This window comes from Protopterus annectens, chromosome 7.part0, assembly GCF_019279795.1.
Source record: "Protopterus annectens isolate FY-2018-M chromosome 7.part0, PAN1.0, whole genome shotgun sequence".
NCBI classification, from domain to species: Eukaryota; Metazoa; Chordata; order Ceratodontiformes; family Protopteridae; genus Protopterus; species Protopterus annectens.
The window spans coordinates 1614703039-1614725017 of NC_056739.1; positions in this window are offsets into that span (position 1 = coordinate 1614703039).

Genomic DNA, 21979 nt, shown 5'->3' on the forward strand with positions numbered 1-21979 from the left:
CGAAGAAAAAATAAAATATTTGGGTATTGTTTTTTCAACAGATAATAGAGACTTCAATGTGAACAATATTAAGCTAATTTGGGATCATATATTGTCTGATTTAAAAAGATGGAATAATCTGAAATTACCAATAATGGCAAAGGTTTCAATTATTAAAATGAATGTACTCCCCAGAATATTATATATTTTTCGAGCTACTCAAGTCTCAATTTCTAGGAAATTATTTAAACAAATTCATACGGAATTAGTCAGATTGGTATGGGAACCTAGAAAAACTAGAATATCTTATGACAAATTGATGACTCCGAAAAATAAGGGTGGTTTAGACTTACCGAATTTTGAATTATATTATTTAATAATAAATGCTAATAGAATTCTAAGAGTGGTTAACTTTGACATGGCCAGTACTAAATGGTCACCCAAGTGGTTGGTTCTGAATTATAAACATGCTGTTAAATTGGGTATTAATTCTAAGGCATTACCCGTTTTAAATAAAGATACCTTTAAATTGTACGCTTTGATGGAACATATTAGATTATATATAATATCAATACAAAACCTGTTTAAATCACTAAATCTCTTATAATATATGATGACTTTCCAACTATTTCACAAGAATCCAAATTTGAAAATCGGTAATCAATTGATAGATCTTAAAAAATTTCCACTTATAGTTGATCTAACCATACTTGATTTATATTCTTATCTTGGTATCTCAATACATGACATGTTAAGAGAGATGACCCTTCCTAACTCTTATTTAATTATAATGAGACAATTAAAGGATCTTTCCGTAAGTTATTTTAGTAATTTCAAAATTAAAGAAGAAGATTTAACCAATTGTTCAAACTTATGGCAAACTCTTATGCAGGACTCTAAATATACAACGGCTTCATATAATTTGGTAAAAGACGTGAAATATAAAAAACAAATACTCTTATCAAAATACTGGAAGGATAAAATATTACCGATTGATGATAATAAAATATTGAAAGCAATTAACTTAACTTTAAAATCAGTATCTCTTCAAAAGTTATTATTTACTCAGCTGATGATATTTAACAATGCTTATTACACTCGTCTCAAACTGCATAAATTCAACTCTAAAAATTCACCTAAATGTCCATATTGTATTGATCAAATGGCTGACCTTTTACACATGTTCTGGAGCTGTAAATATATATTCAAACTTTGGAATTCTTTAAAAATTCAATTACAAAAAATGGGTTATCAACATTCCACACTTTCTTGGGAGTTTATGATTCTTCATATTCCTCCGAATAACTTGGACAGATCCCAAATGATCATACTTATAAATATTTTCTTGTTAATGAAGCTTTATATAGCTACAAATTGGCTGAATCCATCTCAGATTTCATGGGAAAACTTTAAAAGTGTAGCGATAAAACATATTTTAGCACATAAATTACTAATCAAAGATCATAAGAAAAATATAAATAATACAAAAATATGGGAGCAAATCTTTAATATTGTGTTAGCTTAACGTCCTAATCCAGTTCTCCCCTGGAAGTACATACTTAATATGGAAGTTAGTATTGATAAGCCTGTATATTGATACTAGATCTTTTAATACTCTTTTCAGAATTTTATCTCAATGTATAACGATCTTATGCAACTGTTGGAAGCATTCATATATATAATGTATATATGTTGTAGTATTGTATTAACAATTGGAAAAGAATAAAGATTTATTATTGAAAAAAAAAAGAACTGGAGAATTGGAGTAATAACAAGCTGATCTAATTATACACAAAAGGACAAATTATATGGCTGGGAAAGAAATAAGTCCAATAGTAGCTTCAGAAATTAGGGAGAGTCACTGGATAAATAATACATGCAGTAATGTTCTCAGAGGTACAGCCTCTCCATGGAATGAGTGGTGCTAGGATGCTACTTATGATTCTGGAGAAGAAAACTCTTATCTATCTTATCTATTGAATCTGTCACTGTACAACTGCCCCAATTACCTTGCCTTTGTCTTCCTTCCATCCTTCTAATGCTACAGTACAGCCATATGATGCTCTGCCACAATTCTATCTGAAAATACATTCCATGTCCTTACCATCCACTCCATCAATTAGTATTCCCATGAGACATTTCTGAATCTTGCCTGATCTAGTCACAGGCAAGGTTCTACCCCACCCACTTGCCATCTGGCAGGGAGCATTCTTCAAAGTGTTGCCCTGACATCCCTCTTACCATTTTTGTAGATTTCCTTTGTACATTGTCTGCTCAACCTACCTCCTTCTTTTTAGACAGCAGCCAGAAATGGATGCAGTATTCTAGATGTCACCTTGAGCCTAATCTCCTAGCTATGCATCCTAGCATTCTACTGGTGTTGACCACTTCTCTTTCACATTGCTAAGCATAATTCATCCTAGAAATAATTATAACCTTCAGATCATTTGTCTCTTCCATTCTTCCCAGAGACAATCCATCTAAACTGCATGTTTTTTTTTTTTTATTTCTATAGGTCCTTCACAAAAGGACATTAGCTTGCACTAATACCTGGGTGTCAGCAAAGCAAACAGGTTCATCTTGCTGTCAATTGCCAGAGTAATGTTTGACATAAATATGTTAAAAAAACTAGTCCCAACAATGAACCCTGAAAAACCTGACTGGAGACTACCATTCACTCAAAAGCTGTCAGTCAACTACCACAGCTGGTTTCCTATCTGTTAGCCAGTTTATAGCCACCTCATATTTTTGATCTCAACTTATACCCTTTAAATCTCCTGTAATCAGCTGTATGGTACTGCATGGAAGGCCTTCATCCACTAGATTCACTTTGCCTACCTCTGCACCCAGTCATAGAAATTGATCAACCTGGAATGTCAAAGGGTCTGTTGTGTGAAACTATGTTGATGCTCATTTCTAAGATCATTATCTTTCAGGAAATTTATAAGCCTCCCCTGCAGAATTATCCCATGACTTTCTCTGGAATGGAAGTGAGGCTTTAATGGACTTTCACTTATCTGGTTTACTCTATGGACAATAGGATCATAGGAGGTTACTAGGCTAATGAGCCTAGAGCCTTTTCAAGCCTAGCCATTCATTTCCCAATTTCCCCAATTATCAATACTCAAGAAGGCAAATGGCTGTGGTGTATGCCAGTGCCTTAAGGAATCTAAGACCTTCCTGGTCCATGAGGGACACAGGTAACAAGCCAGAGGTGAATTTACAATTTCCCATCCATTAGTCCAAATTACATTTCAATAGGCTCAGGGAAGAACTCTACTTCACATAAATGTGGAGCCTTCTCCAGAGAAGCAGTAATCTCTGGGGCACATACCAGTCCCTCCAACATGTTTTGTTTACATGACAGATGAGATTTAGATACTTAGATTGGGTAATTCTAGTGCTGTTTGTTTTGTGAGTGTATAGAAGATCTTTCAGGGCTGGATTGGAGAATACCTTGCAGGTTAGGCATAGATTGCCCCTCATAAGTCTGTAGAAGTCCAAGTATACAGACATGATTTTGAGGTGGTTCACATAGGACATGTTATTTATACCCTGTATGCTTTTGGTGAGGAATCTCTGTAGCCAATTCAGCTGTTGCAGATGCCTGGTCAGGTGCATGCCAAGGAGTGCATTGTATTTAATTATTGGTCTAATGAGGGCAGAGTAAAGTAGGACTATGATGTCCTTCAGTCTGGATGCCATGCCTTACTTATAAGTTTGCCACATAGAAGAATTTTCTCACTGCCATGAAGAAATAGTGATCAAAGTTCAAGTTACCATCTACTTGAGTTCTCAAGTCCCTTAGCACAGAGTCTACATTTAGGGGTGTTATCAGTGCTGTAATTTGCAGGGATGGTCATCTTCCCAATGGGTACAATTACACATCTTTTTGCACTGAGTTTTAAGCCAGTTATTTGTTTTATTATACCCTCCTGGAGATATCTACATCTTTGGAGGAATTCAGTGATTGCACCCACCTTGTAGTCATCATTAAATTTGATCAGCCAAAGGCTCTCTACATTTGTCTTGACTTCAGATAAGTATATTCTGAACAGGAGAGGTCCCAGTACTGAGCCCAGTAGGAAATCACTAGGAACAGGCTGGTTGGTGGAGGTGGATTTCTCTACCCTAACTTCATGTGTCCTTTCTGTGAGCCATTTGGCTATCCATCAGTGATATAAGGAGTTATGCCTAAATTTATGAGTTTGTCTATAATACCCAAGTGAAGTACTGTGGCAAATAGCTTTGCCAGGTTGAGGTAGGCAGTATGCACCATTTTGCCCTCATCCCTGGGTCTAGTGACCTTCGTGAAGAAGTCCACCAGGTTTTGTAGGTATAAGCTGCTTTTGTTGAAACTGAGTTGGGATGAGTCCAGTGTTTGAAGATTTCCTATGTCTTTGTTTATCAGGTCCATGATAATTATTTCTGTGGCCTTGCATATAAGACTAATCAAACGTATGGGTCTGTATTTCTATGGGTCTATTGATGGCCCCCTTTGTATAAAGGGATGAACATAACTGTCCTCCATTCTTTGGGACAGAGTCTGTGTGGAAGCTGTGGTTGAATAGAGATTCTAGTGGGCCTGGCAGGCCATGTTTCAACTATTTAGGGGGTATGCTGGAATATTATCAGGACCTATCTATTGATGCAGTGTTTTTAGTTTTGGAGAGTGCAATGAGGACCTGCTCATTTGTGATAGGTGCCGTGGAAATGGAAGAGGGTATCTTCTGTGGGGTGACTGGTACTTTTGGGGGGGGTAACTGGGGTGATAAGGGGTAAAACTGGAGCTAAATTTATCAATGAACAAATTTGCTACATCTTCCAGTTTGTTATTGGGAGTTCCATTTGCTATTATGGATACAGCTTCTATGGGACCTGACAATATCCCTGGCTGTGTTCTATATGAACTACAGAGTGAACTGGTACCTCACCTGTGTGCCCTGTTCAATCACAGCCTCACCTGAGGCTTTGTCCTTACCGAATGACGCACTGCTACAGTCATCCCTCTCCACAAAGGAGGAGCAACTACAGACCCTGGGAACTATTGCCCTATTAGCCCGATGAGTCTGATATGCAAAGCTATGGAATGCATCATTATGGTCCTAATAAACAAGGATATAGGGAATCTCCAAACTCTGGATCCCACACAGTTTGGTTTTGTGAAAGGTAGTTCATGCCTGCTCAATCTGGTCGACTTTTTTGAGTCAGTCACCAGAGCTCTGGATGAAGGCAAGGTGGTTCATACAGCCTACCTTGATCTGGCCAAAGCCCTTGATACCATTCCCCACTCATGAATCATAGAAAAACTCACTAAGCTAGGCATCAACCCCTATATCACTAGGCGCATTGCAAATCTGCTCACAGATAGAGCCCACAGTGTGAAAGTAGCTGACTCCAAGTCAGACTGCTGACCAGTAATGAGTGGAGTTCCACAGTGTTCGGTCCTGGGTTCTCTCCTGTTTGGTATCTACTTCTCTGAAGTCCAGGCCAACATGAAGTGACTATGGCTGACAAAGTTAGCAGACGATTGCAAGTTGGGAGCTATTATTGACTCCTCAAGTGATGTTGACATCCTACAGAAAGGCCTCACTGAGACCAACAACTGGTGTCAGAACCATGGCCTTAAGCTCAATGCCAAAAAATGTGTCATCATCCCCTTTGGAAAAAACCCAGTTCCCATGAATTACCACATCGATGGTAGTCCACTGAACACAGAAGGTGCTATAAGAGATCTGGGAACACAGGTTGACAGCAATCTCTCTTTTAACCACCACATTGCCACTGTGGTCAGAAAGTCCTTCTATGTGGCACATCTCATTACTAAGGGTTTTGCATCCAGGAAGAAAGAGGTCATTGTCTCCCTCTACTCTTCCCTCATTAGGCCAATCATTGAGTACAATGCCCCATTTGGCATGTACCTCACTAGACACCTGCAACAACTGGAGAGGCCACAAAAGTACCTCACAAAGAAGATCCTAGGCCTTAAACACTTGTCCTATATGGACAGACTCAAAAAAACTCCAACTATTCTCTGTCTCATACCACCTACTCAGAGGCAATCTCTGCTTGACTTACAAAGCCATGTCTGACTCAGCTCTGTTAGAAATGATACAGCTAAAGAAATCCCAATACCTCCACACCACACACTCCAGAGACCTCAACCTCATTACCGCAACCAACAGAAAAAGCTGGAGGGACAGGTTCATAACCCAGAGACTGCCCATGCTATGGAATAGACTTTGCATACATGTCAAACAGAGCACCTCACTGGTCCTCTTCAAGATAAATCTTGATGAATGGATGGGAAATAGAAAATTCACCCTGAGGATCACTCCAGTGGCTCTACTCGACAGAGGCACTGGGAACCAAGGTCGGGTGGCATGATGCCAGGGTAATTCTATGGGCTAGGCTTGTAAAGGCTCCAGGGCCATTAACCGAGTATGTATGAACTTATGAACCTATTGCTTCAGCACACTGTTAGGTGTGCCCTTAAGGTTGTATACATAACTGAAAAAAGCCTTATGATTATCCTTGGCCTGGGAGGCAATTAGCACCTCAAATTTGGTGTTAGTGGGCTTGAGTAGTCCCCTGAGTTGCTTGTTGAGCCTGATGAGGGAGCTTTTTGCCTGTTTGGCATAGCACTTCCTATTTTTGGACAGGATTTTCTTTTTTTTTGTACAATCTATTTATATTGGGTGGTCTATCAAGGTGCCATGGTTTTTGGAGTTTGTCCTAAGTTTATTTTGATTTGGCAATGCTGTTTCTATGTAGCTGTTTACATACTTGTAGAGGATTTCTGTAAACACTGCCATACAGGCCTCAGTATTCTTGGAGTTTGGAGGTACTTCGAATTTAGCTATGCCATCACTTAATAGGAGGTAGTTAGCCTTGGGAAAGTTCTTAAAGGTTCTGGGGTTTGCTGACAGTTCTGGGTTTATATGTATTTCAGGGATGACCATTTTGTGATCTGATCTGACCAGTGAGGACATTACACTAGGGGTAACATTCCCTGGTATCTGTGAGTACCAGATCCAGGATATATATACACCCTTAGTAGATGTGCAGACTAGCTGTTTCAGGGAGTCTCCATGTTAGTGGTTGTGTATATATCCCAGTTTATGGTGGGATAGTTGAAATCACCAATGAACATGCTGTTGGGCTGAATGGTGAGTGAAAAAGTAACCAAACGCTCACTGCTGCACATGATAAAAATCTCTAATGAAATCCAAAGTGCAATACCAAAATACAAATGTGTTTTTCCCCTATGCTTCATCAGGTAAATTTTAAAATATATATTAACACATAAAAACAGTCATATCCTATATGATCTCACAGCCTGTATAAGATATCTGTAAGAGACACTGTACAAGTTCAGATACTGTAGTCTTTCATAATAACTTAAATTTTCACATCCATGGAAGCCCTTGGTATATTTCCGCTGTACTCTTTCTAGTTTACTCATGCTTGTTTTCTTATAGGATTTCCAAAGGAACACTGCAGCACTAAATCCAAAAAATTTATTGAAATAAGTTAAGTGCTTTCGTCAAAATCACAAGACTTCATCAGAAGAAGAACATACAAAAAATGCCATATTTAAATACCCTAACCCTTACAGCCATTGGTTGACAAAGCAAACATCATTTCCTGTAAAATAATTAAGCAATTTAAAAAGACAGTAACACAGAATCACAGTAAATGCCCACTACAACACACTAATTGCCACCTACCAACCACATAGACATTAATGTATTATGTATTGAAGTATAATTTAAAACACAGATCTTGAATAAAATCACATAAAAAAGCTGATTTTAGTTTTAATGCAGAACTAATGGATAACTTATCATTGAGCCCAGGTGGTTGACATGCATTTAATTTAATCTGCCACTTGAGCTCTAAATATTCAAGGAAGTCATCGTCGGGCCCCCCTCGTGGACCCAGGTCTACTTGTTCAAGTACAAAAAATTTGAAATAATGTGCCGGGTGTACCTTTATATGCTTAAATAAAGCATTGGTTTCTTTATTTTTTAGTATATCATAGTTGTGTTGATATATTCTTTCTCTGAGGGCTCTGATTGTCTTCCCCACATAGTACCCCTCACATACCATACAGGTTGCAATATATACATATATATGACTATTTATGCTTAAATAGTACATTGAACCATGATACTTTCCTTACTATCAGGTCCTGTATGGAAATGGTTCTGGACAACAACTTTATCACTTTTGAGGGGCATTTATTCAAGCAGGTGCAGGGGGTGGCAATGGGCGCATGTTGTGCACCGTCATTTGCTAACATTGTATTAGCACAGTGGGAAGACCTCTATGTAGTGAACTCCGAATTCAAGGACATGTGGGTACTATATGGACGGAACCTGGATGATCTGGTCTTATTTTGGTATGGGAGCGAAGATGCCCTGAATAGGTTCTTCGTTTACATAAACAACACTACCAACTTTTTGAAATTCACTATGACCAAGGACCTTGACACCTTGAATTATCTGGATGTTACTATTAAGTAAGATCACTTTAAGGGTAGGTTTACTTCGCACCTTTATAGAAAAGCTACCTATTCTAACTTTTTGTTGCATTTTGAGAGTTGCCACCCTCTGCATCAGAAAAAATCCCTTGTCAAGGGTCAGTAAGTGAGATTGTCCAGAATGGTGTCCGACCAGGATGATTTTGTTAAAGAATGTGATGTCTTAATGGGAATGTTGCAGAAAAGGGGTACTATGTGGGAAAGACAATCAGAGCTCTCAGACAAAGAATATATCAACACAACTATGATATACTAAAAAATAAAGAAACAAATGCTTTATTTAAGCATATAAAGGTACACCTGACACATTATTTCAATTTTTTTGTACCTGAACAAGTAGACCTGGGTCCATGAGGGGGGCCCGACGATGACGCCCTTGAATATTTAGAGCTCAAGTGGCAGACTAAATTAAATGCATGTCAACCACCTGGGCTCAATGACAAGTTATCCATTAGTTCTGTATTAAAACTAAAATCAGCTTTTTTTATGTGATTTTATTCAAGATCTGTGTTTTAAATTATACTTCAATACATAATACATTAATGTCTATGTGGTTGGTAGGTGGCAATTGGTGTGTTGTAGTGGGCAGTTACTGTGATTATGTGTTACTGTCTTTTTAAATTGCTTAATTATTTTACAGGAAATGATGTTTGCTTTGTCAACCAATGGCTGTAAGGGTTAGGGTATTTAAATATGGCATTTTTTGTATGTTCTTATTCTAATGAAGTCTTGTGATTTTGATGAAAGCGCTTAACTTTTTTTAGTAAATTTACTGGATTTAGTGCTGCAGTGTTCCTTTGATGATCCTCTTCATATATATTTTTTACTTGGTTTTGGTGTTCGTTATTTCTAAGTCTCTTATAGGATTTCCATATTGTTATTCCATACTCAAGTTTGGGTCAAATGTACCTACCAAACAATGACTTCATCGTTTTTGATTTCCTAGACTTTATAAGTCGTTTTATGCAAACTATAGTTCTATAACTATCATTAACCAATTGGTTGATATGATTAGAAAAACTCATAGCTGAATCTAGCCATATATTCAGGTCCTTAAATGAGTCTACAGTTTCAATCACTGTGTGCTGTATTAAATATTCACCTTTCAGTTTATGTCTCCCAAATCTCATATACTTAGTTTTTTGATGTATGTTTTAGCATATTATTCTCCTGTGCTCAAATGGTCAATTTAGTCGAGTTATTTTGCAGACATGCCTTATTTGTAACACATGTAATCAGTTTACCCAATTTCAGGTCATCTGCATATAGACAGTAGAACACCTCAGATGAAAAACTTAGGTCTGAAAGATACAATCTAAACAAGTAAGGGCCTAGGACAGAGCCCTGTGGGACATCCTGACTGTAACCAAGGATTTCACCTGTCCAGTTGCTGTATGATACTTGCCATGTCCTATTTGTAAGCTATGCAGCTATTCATCTTATTAAGAGTACATCAATACCCAGCTATACTAATTTATTGATCAGTGTTTTGTGTATGATCCTGTCAAATGCTGAAGTAAAATCTACATAAATTACATCACAGCACAATTTTTCATTCATAGCTGTTATTATATTGTTATAGAACATCGTGATACAGGCCGTAATAGATCTGTTTTCAACATATGCATGCTGCTATAAGATTTCAAGTCCCAGCCTATCCAGTTTTGACAATAACTTATCCAATATTACCTTCTCCATTATTTTTCCACAACATGAAATTAGACTTAAGGGTCTATATGATTCTGGATTTGTCCTACTCCCCTTTCCCTTAAAGACAGGTTTAATAAGTGCATGTCTCTAATCTTGAGGAATCTCCCCATATTTGTATTACCTAGTGAATAATATTTATTTTATTTTATTTATTTTCCATTTGTTGACCGGGAGAGTCCAACTGGATTACAAGTCCATTTTCAGTGGAGGCCTAGGGAGAAAAGCTCCAAGAGAACAATTTTTTTTTTTTTACAAAACATAGTTTTAAGGACAGACTTTTGACATACAATTTCTATAGAAGAGACTTTGACATACATATTAACTAACAGATAGGATACATTCATTCTCTATAATATAATATTACATTTTAGAAGATATTCCTAAGTTTAGGATTCCTGTGATAGATTTACTATCAGAGTAAAAGCAGAGACGTAGAATAAGGCTCCGAGAGAGCAGATGATGCTCGCTATATTTGAGAAACAAATTGATTTACTATATGTCTTTGCCTGGTTTTAGTTGAGAAGGATAAAAAATTGATTTACAATATGTATTCTCCTGGTTTTAATTGCTTATGGAAAGCACAACATTGTTGGGGTAGTTTTCCATAACTCCTGGAGAGATGGGATGAGCAGTAGATTAACAGTCCTAAGTGGGTACAGTACTATGATTGGTTGGCTTAGCAGAGTTACATAAGTTAGGTGAAGTGTTCTAATGAAGCATTAGCCAGGGGGGATACAGGAGCACAGTTGATTATTCAAAAAGTGAGTTTTAATAAGTTTCTTGAACTGTGATGGGGATTTGTTGTCAGTTATGTGGGCAGGAAGGGGGTTCCAGGTTTTTGTTTTTTTATGTAATGGTACCGTAAGTTCTTGCTGAAGTATTCTCAGGTCATTGTTACTAATTCCGTCTCCTCCCTGTGCTTTATTTGGATCCAGTTTGGGCAGTTCTATTTCAATATAATCTAATTTGATTCCAGTATCTGAGGTTACCTGGATGTCAGTAGGGCAACTTATTACCCCTTTTGTGGAGCCAAACTGTTTTGCATAATATTTGGTAAATATATCTATAATCTGTTGTGTCTGAGAATAAATTTTAGAATCTGCACACAGTCTGCATATTGTGCAGCACAGCGCACTGCTGGCAATTGTGTGCCATAGCTGGACAGATAATTTTGACAATTTTTCCCTTAGATGCAGCTGCAGTACATTAGTGCAGTCCTCATCGTTAGTGCACCTCCAGTCTTAGATGTATTGCTAGTGAGCTGTGAACTATTAAACCACCAACCCAAAACCCCACCAGAAATACCCATCTACAGAGCACCCCCTAGATCAGTCCTGAAAGCACCCCCTTTGTGATAACAGTTATTCAAAACTAGCATTATGGACAGTTGGACTACCCTTGTTTCTTCTGCCAGCCTTATTGACTTGGGTCTCCTGGGGCAGGGTAGCAACTGCCTGATGTACACTGACAACCCTCTAATAACAACTCACTCTAGTACATAGTGCAAAAGATGTAGCTACACCAAAATTCTTGAATTCCTGCTCTCAAACAATAAAAACAGTAACACTGAAGAGATTGTCAACTCACCCACCACTACTCATACAAATAGTACACATCCAACACATTAATCAACATATGCAGAGGTTCTCTCAAAAAACTTACCAAAACACCAGAGACCTCCAGAACAAAAAACTGCTATAACTAACACAGTTCCCCCAACATCCAAGACACATTGCAACACTAGTGTCTCACTTACCAAGCCCTTAAGGCATAACACTCAAAAAACAAATGTTATTGTGATTGGAGATTCCATAGTGAGACACACAGATATCCCACTCATCAGGTTAGATAAGTAGAAAGTCACGGTCAGCTGCCAGTCTGGTGGCAGGATTCATCAGATCACACATGCACTCAGGTCTCTCGGCAACAAGCACTATTATGACTCTGTCATAGCTCATGTTGGTGTGAATGACCTGAGACGTACCTCACAGGACTATATGAAGAGAGACATGATTGAGCTCCCTGTGTATGTGTCCCAGGCAGTTAAGTTCTTAACCCTGAACAGCATATTACCCTCATCTATAATGATGCCACAGTATAAACAAAACATTTTTGATTTTAGTAACTGGCTTAGTTTTTGGTGTCATTCAAAGGGGATCCAGTTTCCTATCAGCCTGGGATGACATGGTTGACAAACCTTGCTGCTTTGCCAGAGATGGTTTGCACCTGGCACCACTAGGTTTTTGGCTGCTGGCAATAGCTCTTGCCTCCCCCATAGTGCCTTTTGTAGGCAAAGTCTCAAAAACAAAATTGCCAACCATAAAAAAATAAGGGTTATGCTGCTAAACACTAGGAGCTTAAACCAAAAACTGCACAGCCTGGAAGCACTTCTGTCAGTGGAGGATGTAGAAGTCTGTGCAGTCACAGAAACTTGCTTCAAGTCCTCAGAGAGTACCTCGGCCTTGCTAGCCTATAATGCCTTCCCCACTTTCGGGCTGCAAAACAAACGTGTGAGAATCAAAGGAGGCAGTGTTTCTATCTATATTAGAGATAAATTCACCTCCAAACTAGATAGACTGAACAACTCCATGGAGTTACTCCATGTTCAGATTACTGAGGATAAGATCCCCATTCAAGTCACAGCTAGTTATAGATCCTCCTCCATAGATGATTATGCACATGAGGACTTGACCAAACTGGAGTTAATCCAAATATTGCCAAACACTCTGGTCATGGGGGATTTCAATTATCTCACAATCAACTGGGAAACCTAATCTAGCCTTAACTCAGCACAACTTTAACTTTAGCACAAAAGTTCCATGACTTTATTAACTCAAATGCCTTGGAACAAACAAGAGGAACAAACATACTAGATCTAGTCCTCACTAACATGACAAACAGATGCAACACCGCAACTGTCGGACCCTCATTAGTTAAATCTGACCACAAATCAGTCACCTTTGAACTGGCACTAACACCAGAACTCACAAAGGGTGAAGTCAGACTAAAAAAAACTTCACCAAAGCAAACTATACCCCTCCTAGAGGAAGGTATAAATGCTTTCCAAGCCCTACCCCCAGCCGGAAGTGGTAACTACACCAAAGCTTACACTAAAGCCCTGTACAATCACTTGTATAAGTTTATAGACTTGGCTGTTCCAGAGAGAATCAAAGCCCGAGCCCCAAGTAAAAAAAGTGGCCCTGGTGGACATCCAGCATCAACAAACTTTACAACAAATGCAAAAAGTTGCTGTCTAAAAAAACTAAGGTGAGTCCCAAACAATGGAAAAGCACACTCCTCAGCCTCAACAGGCAAATAAGACAACATGTCAAATCGTCCGAGGGTAACTTTGACAAAAGCTTAGCAATCACAGACAAGGACAATCATAAGGCCTTTTACAGCTATGTACGTAGCTTAAAAGGTAGGACCCAATCATGTGCTGAACTAGTGACTAATGGTATCTCACACACTGATCCCGCAAAGATAGCAAACCTGCTAGTGGACAGATTTGGCAAAAATTTCACTCCCTTATCCCCTCCAAACTTAACACAACCTTGCCCCCAACCCCCCCCCCCCCACGTATCTGAAGAGCAGTTCATTAAAGCCTTGTCTAAGGCAAAGAAACACAGTCTGTATGGCACCAGACGGCATCCCAGGCTGTCTTCTAAACAAACTAAAACATGAACTAGCATCACTATTAAGTACCCTATTCAATCACAGCCTAACCACTGGCTTTGTTCCTGTGGAATGGAGAACAGCAACAGTTATTCCCCCTCCACAAAGGTGGCTTAGCAATACACCCAGGGAATTATAGACCTATAAGTCTGATGAGCTTTATCTGTAAAGCTATGGAATGTATCATCATGAACTTCATAAATAAAAATTTAGGCAACCTCCAAACCCTGGATCTGACCAAATTTGGCTTTGTCAAGGGCAGATCCTGCCTGTTAATCCTGGTAGATTTCTTCAAAAATGTGACCAGAGCCGTTAACGAGAGCAAATCTGTGCCCACAGCATATCTTGACTTGGCAAAGGCCTTTGACACAATCCCATGCTTAGGCATTACCAATAAATTTAGCAAACTGAATGCAAACCCCTTTGTTGTAAGATGGATTTCCAACTGGCTCACAAATTAGACACACACACTATCAAAGTGGATGACACCATATCGACCAGTAGACCTGCCACCAGCAGGGTGCCACAAGGGTCAGTGCTGGGCCCCCCACTGTTTGGTATATACTTCTCAGAGTTTCAGCCCAAAGCTAAGGGGCTGTGGCTGACCAAACTTGTGGAAGTCTACAAACTAGGTACAATTATTGAATCTCCAAATGATGTCAGTATATTTCAGGAGGATCTTATGCAGACCAATGACTGGTGTCTTAGACACGGTCTCAAACTGAATGCAAAAAAATGCATCATCATTTCCTTTGGTAAAAACAATGTCCCTTCACTCTATCCAATTAACAACAATACTTTATGTGCCTATGAAGTGGTAAAAGATCTGGGATCACAAGTAGACTGCAACCTTAACTTTGACCATCATGTATCTACTGTAGTAAGAAAGGCTTTCTACACTTGATTAGCAAAGACATCACCTCTAGAGCAAAGGAGGTTATAACCCCTCTATACTCATCACTAATCAAGCCCATAAGTGAGTATAATGCCCCTTTCAGCATGTACCATACAAAGCACCTGCAGCAACTGAAGAGACCTTTCTGTCCAAGAAGATCAAGAGACTCCAGCACATGCCTTACACAGATTGAAGTCCCTGTCACTATACTCTGTATCATATAGACTTCTTAGGGGAGGTTTATGCCTGGGTTACAGAGCAATCTCTGACCCAAACCTAATGAATTTACTGTACATCTGTAAATCAAACGCGACTTGAGCTGCCCATTCCAGGAACCTAAATATGGCCTGCAACTTGAATATGATGTACTGGAGGGACAGATTTGTTTCTCAGTGACTGCCGCATCTTGGAATAGGCTTCCAGTTCATGTGAAGCAGAGCATCTCTATGACACTGTTCAAAAGGAACCTGGATGAGTGGATGGGGTACCATAAATTCTTACCAGGGATAGCACACACAGCCCTCCTGGACATGGGCAGTCATTAATAAGTACAATCCTAGGTATTGACTAGAGTCTATGGTATTACATTGGGATGAAATGGCTAGGCTTAAAATGACCTCCAGGTCGATAACCTAGTGACCTCCTATGATGCTATGACTAGACAACTTACCTTGACTACCTCTTTGCTCATTCTGGTGAATGGGGCATCAGTGTTTCTCACTACAGAGTCTCCAATGACCAATATATTGTGTTGTCTGGTAGTCTGTCTTAAGGGAATAGAGGTTGAGACATTGTGAGATGCAATTGTTTATGTCCTGAGGGGGTGTTGTCTTTGCAGATTTTTTTCACTTTGTGTATTGTTACAGTTTCTTCCATTGTTCACACCCCCAGGCACCAACATAGTTTCCAAGAAAAGACTGGATAGTTTTGTCATTGGTCCAACAATCTCTGTTGTCAGTTCATTAAGTACTTTTGAAAAAAGACAAAAGGAAAAACTGTTGCAAAACACAAAGATGCCAAACAGTAACAAAAGGATGAGCCACTCCACAGTAAAAAAATGCACCCATTTAGGCCAAATTCAATAAAACCAATTCTGGACTTTATTGAAGAAAATAAAACAAATGATAAGCGCTTTTGTCCTGACTTCAGAACCTCATCAGATAATGAATTAATTTACACAAACCATTTATATAGTACAGAGGAAACTGGGTAAAACAATCATTAAAATTTAATAAGTTATTTAAAATGACACACCCCCTTGAAGAAAATGTAAAAACCATGCTTTATATATGAAAACTGGTTAAAATGCATAAATAAATGTGGAAAATTCAAGTCGTATTCTAAAAACATAATAAAATATATAATTTAGTAGTACAGAAGAAATATAACATTTTTTTAAAGAAACACTGTTATCTTTCTAAAGCTTTTAGTTTCAAGAGAGCTAACGGAAATGTGTTCATTTAAGCCTGGCCACCTTGATGCACTGAGACGCGGTTGCCAGTAAACCTCTCTCCTTTCTAACACAAGTGACCAGGCACCACCTCGAGGTTCTGTTTTAATATTATCAATGACAGTGAACTGAAAAGAGTGACTAGTATTTTCTATAATGTGTTTATTAAGTGCATTTGTATCTTTTTTTGATTTTATATCATACAAATGTTCATAACTTCTGTTCTTTAATTTATGGTCAGTTTTTCCAATGTAAAAAGAGCGACAACAGTTACATAGGTTCATAGGTTCATAGGTTCATAGGTTCATACTAGGCTATCTGCCCAAGGGCATTTATAAGCCTAGCCCATTGTTTTGTGGCTTACGCCACCCCTTTAGTATGGGGAACTATACCCATTATTTTGCTGTGCCTCTGTCGAGCAGTGACACTGAGGTAATTCCTGGGGTATATCTGCGATCTCCCATCCATTGGTCAAGATTTCTCTTGAACAAGGCCAGCGAGGTGCTCTGCCTCACATGTACCGGGATTTTGTTCCACAGCATAGGGAGTCTTTGGGTGATGAATCTATCCCTCCAGCACGTCCTATTAATAGCCGTGTCGAGGTTTAAGTCTCCGCCCTTGTGGCTCTGATGGATCTAGATTTTTGAGGTGAAGCATATTCATCAAATCTGGGTTTGACATGGCCTTGTATGTTAGGCAAAGGTCACCTCTGAGCAAGCGTGCGACTGAATAGAGCTGGAGTTCTTTCAGTCGGGCAGCATAGGACAGATTTTGAGACCCTTTATCCTTTTGGTGAGGAACTTTTGTGGCCTCTCCAGCTGCTGCAAGTGTCGGGTCAGATACATTCGAATGGGGCATTGTACTCAATCATTGGTCTGATGAGTGATGAGTAAAGGGAGACTATGACCTCCCTTGATCTAGATGAGAATCCCTTCATGATAAGGTGGGCAATGTAGAAGGACTTCCTAACTACTTTAGCTACATGGGTGTCGAATGACAGACTACTATCAACCTGGGTCCCCAGGTCCCTGATAACTTCTTCTGTGCTCAGTGGATTGCCACCTATTTGGTAGCTAGGGGTAACCTTGTTTTTCCCGAAGGGTATGACTATGCATTTTTGGCATTTAACTTTAGGCCGTGGCTCTGGCACCAGTTATCCATTTCTGTGAGACCCTTCTGAAGGATATCTGTGTCAGATGTGTTTTCTACTATGGCCCAGTTTGCAGTCATCTGCAAACTTTGTCAGCCATAACCCTCCTGTGTTTGCTTGTACTTGGAAAAGTAGATGCCAAACAAGAGTGGGCCAGGACTGAGCCCTGTGGGACACCACTTGTGACAGGCTTTGAGTCTGACATGGCGCCAGCAACTCTGACCCTGTGGGTTCTGTCACTCAGCCAGTTTGCAACCCATCTTGTGATGTATGGGTTAACATTTAAGCTGATGAGTTTTCAATGATACCCGAGTGGGGTATTGTATCGAAGGCCTTAGCCAGATCGAGGTAGGCTGTATGGACTGCCTTTCCCTCATCAATGGCTTTGGTGACTGTTTGAAAAAGTCAACCAAGTTTAAAAGGCATGATCTGCCTTTGACAAAGCCAAACTGGGTTGGATCCAAAGTCTGCAAATTCCCTATGTCTTTATTTATGAGGTCCATTATGATCCTCTCCATGGCTTTGCAGATAAGGCTTGTCAAGCTAATGGGCGGTAATTTCCAGGGTCTGTGGAGGCACCGCCTTTGTGAAGTGGGACCACAGTTGCAGTCGCCACTCCTGGATCCAGAGGTAAGACTTTGATTAAACAGCTGTCCTAGCTGTGGGTTTAATTCCTCATTGTGTTCATGGAGCACACAGCCGGGGACACCATCGGGTCCCATGGATGCTGTGTTTTTGCTTTGGAGAGCAGTTCTCACTTGCTGGAGATGTTTGGGGGCTGCACTCATTTGGTATAGATATCTCTCCTTTTGGGGGAGGGAGAAGTTTGCACTGAACCTGTCAGCCAGTATGTTGGCAATGTCTGTAGGATCAGTAATCTTCACATCATTTTGAACTAGTTCTGAGCATATCTGAGAGTTTCCTCCTAGGTTTCTAACATAGCTAAAGAAGGCCTTATGATTGTCTTTTGAGTCTTTAGCTATTTTTCTCTCGAAATTTGCTTTGGATGATTTTATGAGAGCTCTTAGTTTTTTACTTGTAGTGATCAAGGGTGTCTTACCTTTTAAGGATTTTGCTCTATCTTGTAGTAGCTTCCTCCTTTTGTTGTAGAGTTTGTTTATGGCTGGGGTCCACCAGACTGGGCGCTTGCCTTTGGTACAAAGAGTCTTTGTTTTGCTTGGGATTGCCTTATCCATGCAGTCCTGCAGGTGCTGGTAGAAGGCGTTTGTAAGTGATTCAGCGGCTTGAGTATTGTTTTCCGCCGGCTCGGGGGCCTGAAAGGAGACCACACTAGTCTTTAGAAGTGTGAAGTCGGCTTTTGAGAAGTTCTTTACTGTGGTCTTTTTATTTCAGGTGGGGTGGGATGAGGACCTCCAGTGAGATTAGTTTGTGAGCTGATCTCACCAGTGAGGGTATACTTCGGTGTTGAACATTGTGCTCCCATGTTCGTGATGATGAGATCAAGTATGTTATCTCCTCTTGTGGGGATGGTGACTAGTTGTTCCATGGCATTTGAGTTTATGAATTCCAGGAACTTTTGGGCTAGGGTGTTTGGGCTTGAGTAGTGTTCCCAGTCTATATTAGGGTAATTGAAGTCACCTAGTATGATGGTGTTTGGTGATACATTTATCCCCTCTAGTGTTTTCAGGAAGGCCATGTGAGTTTCCTGAGTTTGTGAGGGTGGCCTGTAACATGCTACAATTTGCAGAGCAGTCTTGCCTATGGTTAATTGCACCTGGATGGTCTCCGATGCATCGTGCGTTGCCACCAGTCTTGAGGTGTGGGTGTCTTTGATGAATATGGATACCCCTCCTTTCTTGGTATTGTCCGGATTTTGGGGCGGGCATGATATGAGGTAAAACCTGATAGCGCTGGGGTGCTCTCAGGAGCCTTGAACCAGGTTTCTGTCACAGCACAGACATCGATGTTCTCCATACTGAGAAGGGCCTCGAGTGCGTGCATTTTGAGATTTAGACTTCTGGCATTGAGCAGCATTACCCTTAGTTTTTCCTTTTTGTGTTCTAGGGTGGTAGGTTTAGAATTTGAGCCTTGCCTAAAAAGGCACTATGGGGTGGCAGAGCCTTTGCCAATATCCGAATCCCAGGGTGACAGGTGCAAGCCGTCCCTTGCAGCAGCGTGGCTTGTCCAGCATGTCATCCCAGGCAGACAGATACTGGATCCCCTTTGAATGACACCAGTGTTTAAGCCAATTGTTAAAGCTGATCATCTTATCTCTGTATTGTGGCATCATTCTTGGTGAAGGTAGGATACTGCTCAAGGTCAGGGTCATACCTGCCTGGGCTACATAATCAGAGAGCTCCTCAATGTCTCTTTTCATGTAGTCCAAGGAGGTGCGTCTCAGGTCGTTTACACCAGCGTGGACAATGACTGAGTCATATTTGTACCTGCTGTTGAGAGACCTGAGTGCTTGCGTTATGTGGCGGATTCTAGCGCCCGACAGGCAGCTTACTGTGACCTTCTCCTTACTCAGTCTGGTGGCGGGACATCAGTGTGTCTGACTATGGAGTCACCAATGACTAGTGTGTCTGGCATTGTGTTTGGCCTTAAGGGCTGTGACTGTTTGACACTCTGACTGTGAGGTCTATGTGTTGCGGGTGTTGTGTTCTGAGGTGGTGGTTGTTTGGGTGTCTGCTTTGGTGGCCTCTGCTGTTTTGGTAGATTTTGATCAGAGCCTCCGAGTATGTCTTTGTGTGTTTATGTGTATGATTTGAGGTTGTAATGGTACTATGTGAGACTGGGTCTATAGTGTGTGTGGTAACCTTCTCCTCCTGACTGGTCTTGCCAGTCCTATGTTGAAGAGCTCAGCCTCCAGTTTGGCCGTATAGTTGCATCTCTCGCATGTATTTGTGTTTTGTGGGAGGAGGAAAGGGTTGTCTGTGTACATGAGGCAATTGAAACATTGCCTCAATATTTTCACCAGCTGAGCAGGAGAGGACACTAGCAACTGATCCCTCGACATACTAGAAGGGTAGGCGAAAAACTTTAAAAAGATTCGGGGGCGTGGGTGACCGAGAAATGGGGGTTGCCTTTTGGGGTACTATCTATGACAAGAGTGCCGTATCAAGGTAATAAGTACTGTAGGAGCAAGTGCTAGGTTTAATAGATAGAGAATAGTCTACTTGGAGTCAAGTAGAGTTGATCTTTTAGTTATAGGATCGCTGATTTGATCAGTAGTATAGTTCGAGGAAGGTAGTTTTAAGGGAAAATTTGAAGAGTGGACTTTAGGTAGCCGAATAGTTTAAACCTGCTTAACCGGCACTACCCTAGTGTGCAACAGTCGCAGCTCGCTAAATCGCTCTAAATCGGCTAAGCGTTTAGCGTTTTATACCAGGGGCTGAAAAAGCCAGAAACTGGCCCAAACGACCAATAAACTACTAGTTACTGGCTGAAACCTCACAAAACTGGACAAAAGGCAGCTCAATGCTTCCCACTCCCACTGGTAAGCAAGGTAGCTTCCCTTCTTCCAAATAAGGCAAGGAAACAGTACACAGGAACTACAACCAAAGCCCAGGAATCAGCAACTCTGAAACTGGACTAAACTAGTAAAGCAGGAAAAACAAGAGATATTTTTTTTTTTTTCTTTTTTTTCACAAAACAGGCAGAAACAGGTACAGCAAACACTTATAAATGCTATGAATCAGCTACTACAGCTTACACAGAAGAATTTGCTACAAATACAGTCAAATAGTAACAAACAAGGATTCCAAGTGCAATATTAAGTTAAATGCAGTAAAACAGCTTCAATGTAACAGAAAGGCAGGCGAAATACAGTTGCTAGGTATTCAGATGTGGAAAGCAACAAAAATATACTTAGTATCAAGAAAAGTCGCTTATTCAGCTCTCTGCAGCCTGGATTACTCTGCTGGCCCACGTGGAGTCTGTGCTGAGTAGGTACAAGCTGAAAGTTTTATACCAGGGGCTGGAAAAAGCTAGAAACTGGCCCAAAACGACCAATAAACTACTAGTTACTGGCTGAAACCTCACAAAACTGGACAAAAGGCAGCTCAATGCTTCCCACTCCCACTGGTAAGCAAGGTAGCTTCCCTTCCCCAAATAAGGCAAGGAAACAGTACACAGGAACTACAACCAAAGCCCAGGAATCAGCAACTCTGAAACTGGACTAAACTAGTAAAGCAGGAAAGCAAGGTAGCTTCCCTTCCCCAAATAAGGCAAGGAAACAGTACACAGGAACTACAACCAAAGCCCAGGAATCAGCAACTCTGAAACTGGACTAAACTAGTAAAGCAGGAAAAACAAGAGATATTTTTTTCTTTTTTTCTTTTTTCTAAAACAGGCAGAAACAGGTACAGCAAACACTTATAAATGCTATGAATCAGCTACTACAGCTTACACAGAAGAATTTGCTACAAATACAGTCAAATAGTAACAAACAAGGATTCCAAGTGCAATATTAAGTTAAATGCAGTAAAACAGCTTCAATGTAACAGAAAGGCAGGCGAAATACAGTTGCTAGGTATTCAGATGTGGAAAGCAACAAAAATATACTTAGTATCAAGAAAAGTCGCTTATTCAGCTCTCTGCAGCCTGGATTAC